We start from the raw sequence: 7,818 nt of genomic DNA, 5'->3' as shown, positions 1-7,818 counted from the left end.
AGCCTGACAAAACCCCTCTGGCAGGGAAATCACACCAGCTGAAGCCTCAGAGGAGCTCAGACCTGGGACATTGGTCTTGAAGATTCAATGACTATTTCTTTGAAAAGGTGCCACCGAAGACAATGTAGCTATGTTTGGGGCGGGGGTTGAAAAGACACACAGAAAACTTTCTAGAGACTACAGGTCACCGAACTGCTCTGAGGCTCTGTATTTACCTTAAAGTGGAGGGAACACCCCTCCAAAGGCTGTTATGAGAAGGACCCATGAGGTAAACCCCAAGCACCATGCAGGGCACACAGTAGGTGCTCAGAACATGGCAGTCTCTGCAGTTACCCTATTTCCTCAATAACCTGTTAGCTGTTCTCGGAAGTAGCTCCCATCTCTGAACAAAGATGCCCTCTAGATAGGGGCCACACTTCTAGGCAGGTGGGCTGGAAGGTGAGCAGGGGGGTCCTGCAGAGGGACTGCCCCCCGCCCCCCACCCCAGACCTCTGCTGTCTTCCCAGGAGAAACGAGCAGGGCTGGTGGCAAAGGGAGCTGTGCCTGTCTGCTGGATCTCAAAGGCATTGTATTCAGGACCCCAAAGAAATATCAGCAGTTATGGACTTCCCCAGTATTTCAGTAATGAGGGCTCTACGCTTCCAATGCAGGGGACACAGGTTCGATCCCTGGTTGGGGAACTAAGATCCTACAAGTGGTGTGACTTGGCTAAAATACATATATGGCGGGGCTTCCCTGGTAGCTCAGTGGTAAAGAACCCACTTGCCAATGCAGGAGATGCAGGAGATGGGGGTTCCGTCCCTAGATTGGGAAGATGCCTTGGAGGAGGAAATGGCAACCCACTCCAGTATTCTTGCCTAGGAAATCCCATGGATAGAGGAGCCTGGTGGGCTACAGTCCATGGGGTCACAAAGAGTCAGACATGACTGAGTGACTTAACAACAACAGCAAGGATTGCTGGGCTGGGGTGGAAAGGGTGTCTCATCTTTGAATATTATCCATGCAGGACTCCAGCATATTGCTTCCAGGAGTCTTGCCTGGAAAGCCCCTTGGAGTCAGACTTTGTGCATCTTTAAAGCTAATGCTTCACAAAAAGATGCTTTCTTCTTTCCCCACCTAACCTGTCTGCACTGACCATAGGGAGCTCTGAGAGACTGACCCAGACCTTGTCTATGTCCGGTCTCTTTAGTGTACATAGTATCTGCTTCTGTGCGTGTATGCATGTTAAGTCACTTCAGTAGAGTCTGACTCCGAGACTCAGTGGACTGTAGCTTGCCAGGCTCCATAGAATTCTCCAGGCAAGAATACTGGAGTGGGTTGCCATGCCCTCTTCCAGAGGATCTTTCCAACCCAGGATCGAACCTGCATCTCCTGCATTGCAGGAGGAGTCTTCACTGCTGAGCTACCAGGGAAGTCCCAGTATCTGCTCTTAAGTCTCCATAAATCTTTTGCAAGTTCACATCATGCACCAGACCCCTGGATTGTTCCTCCATCCAGCCCAAGGAACGAGGTCCCCCTTTCTCAGGCTCCTACAATGTCTTTGCCATCCCTTCCCCTCACTGAGGGAAAAGTTTTGTCTCATAAGGTGGAAGGCTGTTCCAACTCACTGTAAATCCTTTCTGCCTCTGCTTTTGCATCTGAATGTCAAAAGCCTTTCACTTCCTCCTGCTGCAGCAAATTTTCCCCAAAGCAGTGGTTGTGTGATGGTCATGGTGAGAGTAACAGAAAATACCGAGGAAATAAATTGCAAAAATATTACTGAAGAACAGTCACGGTAATAGCAGCTAATTACTTCTCAGCTCTTATAATGCTCCAGGAACTACAATAAGGAACCCGTAGGACATTCTTACCACAACAACTCATGAGGATAAAAATAATAAATTATTTTCCTTGTGTTACAAAGGAACACAGGCAAGATTGCCTACAGCCAAGGAACCAGCAGGTGCTGGAGTCTGTTGGGAACCCAGACTGTCTGGCCCCAGAATCCACGTTCAGCCACCACGTCTACTGCCTCCCTACATCTGCGGCTGGTCCTAGACCCAAAGTAGCTAACAATAATGCAGCAGGGTAAAGTCAAATCACAAACCAGCACAGAGTGGCCACCCAATCGATATTTGCTGAAAGAAGACAAACAACTGCAGAAACATGGTTAATAAACCCCACACAGAGGCAGCTCATCAGGGAAATGATTCAAGCACTGCTCACCATATTCTCCAGTCAAATACAAATGTGATAAGTTGGACATTTTTGCACGTTCTGGAAGAAACAATGACTGTTTGGAGCACAGACCTCTAAATTCTTCTGGGTCCAGACACGCCATGGAGCAGAGTCAAAAACCAATGTGAATCTGAAACGAGCTCCCTAGAATGAATATGTTTACATTTATTCTGTAAACTTGCACTTCCTTTCCAAGCAATGACATCCATCAACGCCTCTTCCAAGTCACTCTTGCTGGGCTAGGAAAGAGGTGCTGGTGCTCGGGCTCTGTTTTTTGCTAGCCTGTAGGTTAGGACTCCTAGAGGTTTCCTTATCTATTTGGGTCCTAAGATTTTTCTTTCTCTTCTACTAGTCCTAGACCCATGTTTACTTCATCAGCATGGAGATGAAGACTTTTGGAGAACCAAAAATCTCCAGCAGGGAAAAATCAGTTTCGAGTGTTTTTAAAGCTCAATTCTTGATAGCACTGGTGCTGGTTCATCATGAGAAAAATTAAGGTAATAATAAAGATTTTCAAGAGACCTCAAAGAGTGTTTTAAGGGCATAAAAATTGGTTTTAAAGAGCAATGAGCCATGGAAACTTAAACTAGAAGAAATTCTTGGTCTTTAAAAAAAAATCAATTTCCCTGCTTTAATATAGCAAGAATATTCAAGGTACCATAACTTTCTAATATCTTACTGATGTGTGCCCAGCACTGTATTACATTTGGGAAAGGAAGTGCTTTTAGTAAGGGTATGGACTTCTTGAAGAGGCAAGATAACCACATTTGTATAAAGAAAGACAGTTCAAGAGCCAGATAAGACAGATATGATGGAAGGACAAACAAATCTTCTAGACAGAGTGCCACGTGATTCCAAGCACTCTCATGATGTTCTCCTGTTGTGGGCTGAACTGTGTCTCACATACCCTCCCAATTCATATGTTGCTGGTGACGGCTTCAGTAGAGCCTCATGGTCCCGAAGTGCCCACTCCACTGAATGGCAGGGGGTGAGTCAGTTTCCTGTCACATCTCCAGTTTCCTCTTCTGTAAAATGAGGACTAAAACCTTACACCTGAGTCACAGGATTGCTGGGAGCCTTAAAGTCGATGATGCCTGTAATGCTTAGCACAGTGCCTGAGACATAGTTAGCATCTCAGTAAATGTTAGGCTAGCTTTTAGGACTCTATGTGCTGCAGGTAATAAGCACATTGAAATAGTTTAGGTGGAAAAGAGGAGATTATTAAAAAGGCAAGTATGCCTCACAGCACAAGGAAAGAGTTTAGCCCAGTGGCTTCAACTGGGAGAAATTTGGCCCTCTAAGGGAAGTTTGATGATGTCTGGAGACATTTTTGGTTGTCACAACTGGAGAAATGCTATTGGCATCCAGTGGGTAGAAGCCAGAGATACTGCTGGACATCTTACAAAGCACAGCACCACCACCCCCACCCCCACATCAAAGAATTATCCGGCCCCAACTGTCAACAGTGTTGCTACTGAGAAACTTCAGGCCAAGAGCAGGAAAGTCACCTGGACCCTTAAGACTAGATGTTAGTTGTTACATTTGGCTTAGGGGGGTCATGAAAATATTATTGAGCATGGCACCAAGGGTGCCATGACCAAGAAGTCTGGGAATCTCTGCGATGGCTCTTTATGACCCATAAAAAATTACTTACACACATACACAAGTTATCCAGTGCCCTGTCTGATGCATAATGACTTCTCAACAAATACATTGAGGAATAGAGAAAAAGAATGAATAAAATGAATGAATGAATGAGAAAGCAGTGCTTCTCTGGTTTATCTTCTTATGCTTGGAATTACATCCAATTTACTCATCTCTGAGTGGAGACCCCTTAATAAGCTGAATCCTAACCTTTTATTGGTTAGGCTTGGGGCTGGGGATTGGACCCAGGTGGGGTCCTGAGATGCTGGTGGTACCATGAGTCAGGAGCATAAGACTACTCCACCAAGGAAGTGAACATTGCAGTGACTGAAGGTGTGAGATTCAGAGAGAAAGGCTGGCATCTGAGTTGGAAAGTGTCCTGGCAGAAGGGCTGTCATGACTGGAAGCACTTGAGAAAGACTCAGAATGAAAATTCAAGGGCAACTGAGATGGAATAGAGAGCAAGGCTGAACTTGCTCTCAAGAGAAAGGGAAGAGAGGTGTGAGATGGGACAGAAAGAGGAGGTGCAGACTGGGGAAACATAAAAGTTAGACATGGAAGAACCAGGGGGTCAAGCCATGGAATCTGAACTTATTTAGATTTACTGGAGAAAAAGAGTAGGTCAGATATTTAAAGAAGGGGTGAGATGATCTGAGACTCAGAGAAGAAATGTAATTCAGCGCCAATGCCCTTAATGACACATTGAGGGTACCAAGGGGCACCTGGTTGACACATTGCTTTGAGAGTCCCCAGATGGTCTCTGAGCAGAGTATGCAAGGTATTCAGAAGCTGATGGGGGAGCCTGCAAAAAAGATTCCAGTGTAGATCTGTCTGGGTGAATAATCTGCTGTATTAGAATGGTTGCAAATGAAGAAACATGACTCATGCTTTCTCTTGGGGCTAAAATGTTCTGCACTGAACAAACTCCTACAAATGCAGCTAGAGAACTTTGTCCAGATAAGCTTCTCCTTTAGGCTACCTGTGGAGACGAGGGGGTGGCTCAAATATCAAAATCTGCTCACACACGGATTCTGTCCTTTGAACAAAGGCTCCGAATGGCACACCTGGCAGGCAGTGGGCTCTGCTGCAAGGCTCACACCAAGTTCTGTCTTTAAGAGGGCTCATTCATTTTGCATGGCAGTTAAAATTTTAATGTGGGTCTCATTTCAGTGTTTATCCCTACATCATCATATCATTTAAAGTAAAGTATTTTCATCTGCTTGAACTCGGAACATTTTACAACCTCATGTCAGAACTTTGGAGGAGGAAATGGCAACTGTTCCAGTATTCTTGCCAGAAAAATCTCATGGACTCAGGAGCCTGGAGGGCTACAGTTCCTGGGGTTGAAAAGAGTCGGACACGACTGAGTAACTGAGCATGTTTGCACGTCAGAACTTTATTTTTAGTTGATTTGTTATTCTCTTGGCATCTGAGATACATTGAATTCTAAAATTATCTTTTTACTCATTCTTTGAGGTTGTGTTGTATTATTGTCTTTTGAGTGTCCTTCCTGAAGCCCTAGTTAATACCCTTGAGAAAAGCCTGAGAGATCCCTGAGTTGTCTGAAAATTCACTCAAATAGAAAACCTGGGTCCAATCCCAAGTCATATCACACATGTGGTGGGACTCTGGCCCAGGCAGGTTACCTCTCTGAACACCTGCTTCCTCATCCATCAGATGACAAGAGGCAGTATGTCACCATGGGCAGAATATGAGTTTCAGGTTCAAGTCTGGGCTCCAAATTTTGAGTCCACCATTTACTAACATTTTGAACCTCAAAAGTTACTCACCTTGAATCCAAATTTTATTGTGTGTAAAAAGCAAATAATGATTTCTTCCTCATAGTGTTGTTGAGAAAAATAAAGGCAATTTAAAATAGAGTTGCCAGGGACTTCCCTGGTGGTCCTGTGGCTAAGATGCTGCACTCCCCATGCAGGGGACCCAGGTTCAATGCCTGGTTCAGTAGCTAGATCCCATATACTGCAACCAAGATCTTGTATGCCTCAATTAAGACCCAGTGCAGCCAAAGAAATTAAAATAATTTTTTAAATTATTAAAAAAACAGAGTAGCCAAATATTTTCCCCTGAATCTCACCATCTGGTATTTGAGACTTCCACCAGGGAGGAGAGGGACAGGGGAACTTTTTTTAATGGGGCATTTATAGTTGTATATACGGTAATGGTGAGCGTTAGAGTTATTAGTAGCCTGTCATGTCATGATTTACGTGCAATTATTCCTGCTTAGTCTCTAGGCTTATACCTTACTATGCTGATTTGCAAATTAGATGTTAAGAATGGGACTTGATTCCTCATAAATTCTGGTGCATGAGGCAGAATGGCTCTAAGTAGAAAAGCACAGTTCAGAATTGTGACCAGGCAGGTAGCAATTATGAAATACTGCCAAGCACATTTATTTTATAAACTTAGAGTGCAAGTAAAAAAGCAGAGACATTACTTTACAACAAAGGTCTGTCTAGTCAAAGCTATGGTTTTTCCAGTAGTCATGTATGAGTGTGAGAGTTGGACTATAAAGAAAGCTGAGTGCCAAAGAATTGATGCTTTTGAACTGTGGTGTTGGAGAAGACTCTTGAGAGTCCTGTGGACAGCAAGGAGATCCAACCAATCCATCCTAAAGGAAATCAGTCCTGAATATTCATTGGAAGGACTGATGCTGAAGCTGAAACTGTAATACTTTGGCCGCCTGATGCCAACAACTGAGTCATTTGAAAAGACCCTGATGCTGGGAAAGATTGAAGGCAGGAGGAGAAGGGGATGACAGAGAATGAGATGGTTGGATGGCATCACTGACTCAATGGACATGAGTTTGAATAAATTCCGGGAGTTGGTGATGGACCGGGAGGCGTGGCGTGCTGCAGTCCATGGGGTCACAAAGAGTCAGACATGACTGAGCAACTGAACTGAACTGAACTGAGAGTACAAGTTGGTCCTGGGTCTACTCTTACTTTTCTCATTTATTCAGCACTTTCATTTGCTTGATTCTTTGTTCTTAAATTTCACTTCTTATTATAACACATATAAAAATAATAAATATTTACTGAAAAAAGTTAAGAAAATATGCTGCTGCTACTAAGTAGCGTCAGTCGTGTCAGACTCTGTGTGACCCCATAGACAGCAGCCCACCAGGCTCCGCCGTCCCTGGGATTCTCCAGGAAAGAACACTGGAGTGGGTTGCCATTTCCTTCTCCAATGCATGAAAGTGAAAAGTGAAAGTGAAGTCCCTCAGTCGTGTCCAACTCTTAGCGATCCCATGGACTGCAGCCTACCAAGCTCTTCTATCCATGGGATTTCCCAGGCAAGAGTACTGGAGTGGGGTGCCATTGCCTTCTCCTAAGAAAATATAGGTGGTTTTAAAAAACACTTGTGATATGATATTCAGAAATAACTACTACTAATATTTTGAAGTATACGTTCCATCATGTATGTGTACAGATATAGATGATTGTAAACACCATTTGGGCAGGCGCAGGAGGGCCTAGGGGGCCTGGAATGGGTGAATTTAACTCAGATGACCATTATATCTACACTGTGGGCAGGAATCCCTTAGAAGAAATGGAGTAGCCATCATAGTCAACAAAAGAGTCCGAAATGCAGTACTTAGATGCAATCTCAAAAACGACAGAATGACCTCTGTTCATTTCCAAGGCAAACCATTCAATATCACAGTAATCTAAGTCTATGCCCCAACCAGTAATGCTGAAGAAGCTGAAGTTGAATGGTTCTATGAAGACCTACAAGACCTTTCAGAACTAACACCCAAAAAAGATGTCCTTTTCATTATAGGGGACTGGAATGCAAAAGTAGGAAGTCAAGAAACACCTGGAGTAACAGGCAAATTTGGCCTTGGAATACGGAATGAAGCAGGGCAAAGACTAATAGAGTTTTGCCAAGAAAACGCACTGGTCATAGCAAACACCCTCTTCCAACAACACAAGAGAA

Source organism: Bos javanicus, chromosome 2, assembly GCF_032452875.1.
Source record: "Bos javanicus breed banteng chromosome 2, ARS-OSU_banteng_1.0, whole genome shotgun sequence".
Classification (NCBI taxonomy): Eukaryota; Metazoa; Chordata; class Mammalia; order Artiodactyla; family Bovidae; genus Bos; species Bos javanicus.
The sequence above is the reverse complement of the archived record's forward strand: the minus strand, read 5'-3'. Positions refer to the sequence as shown.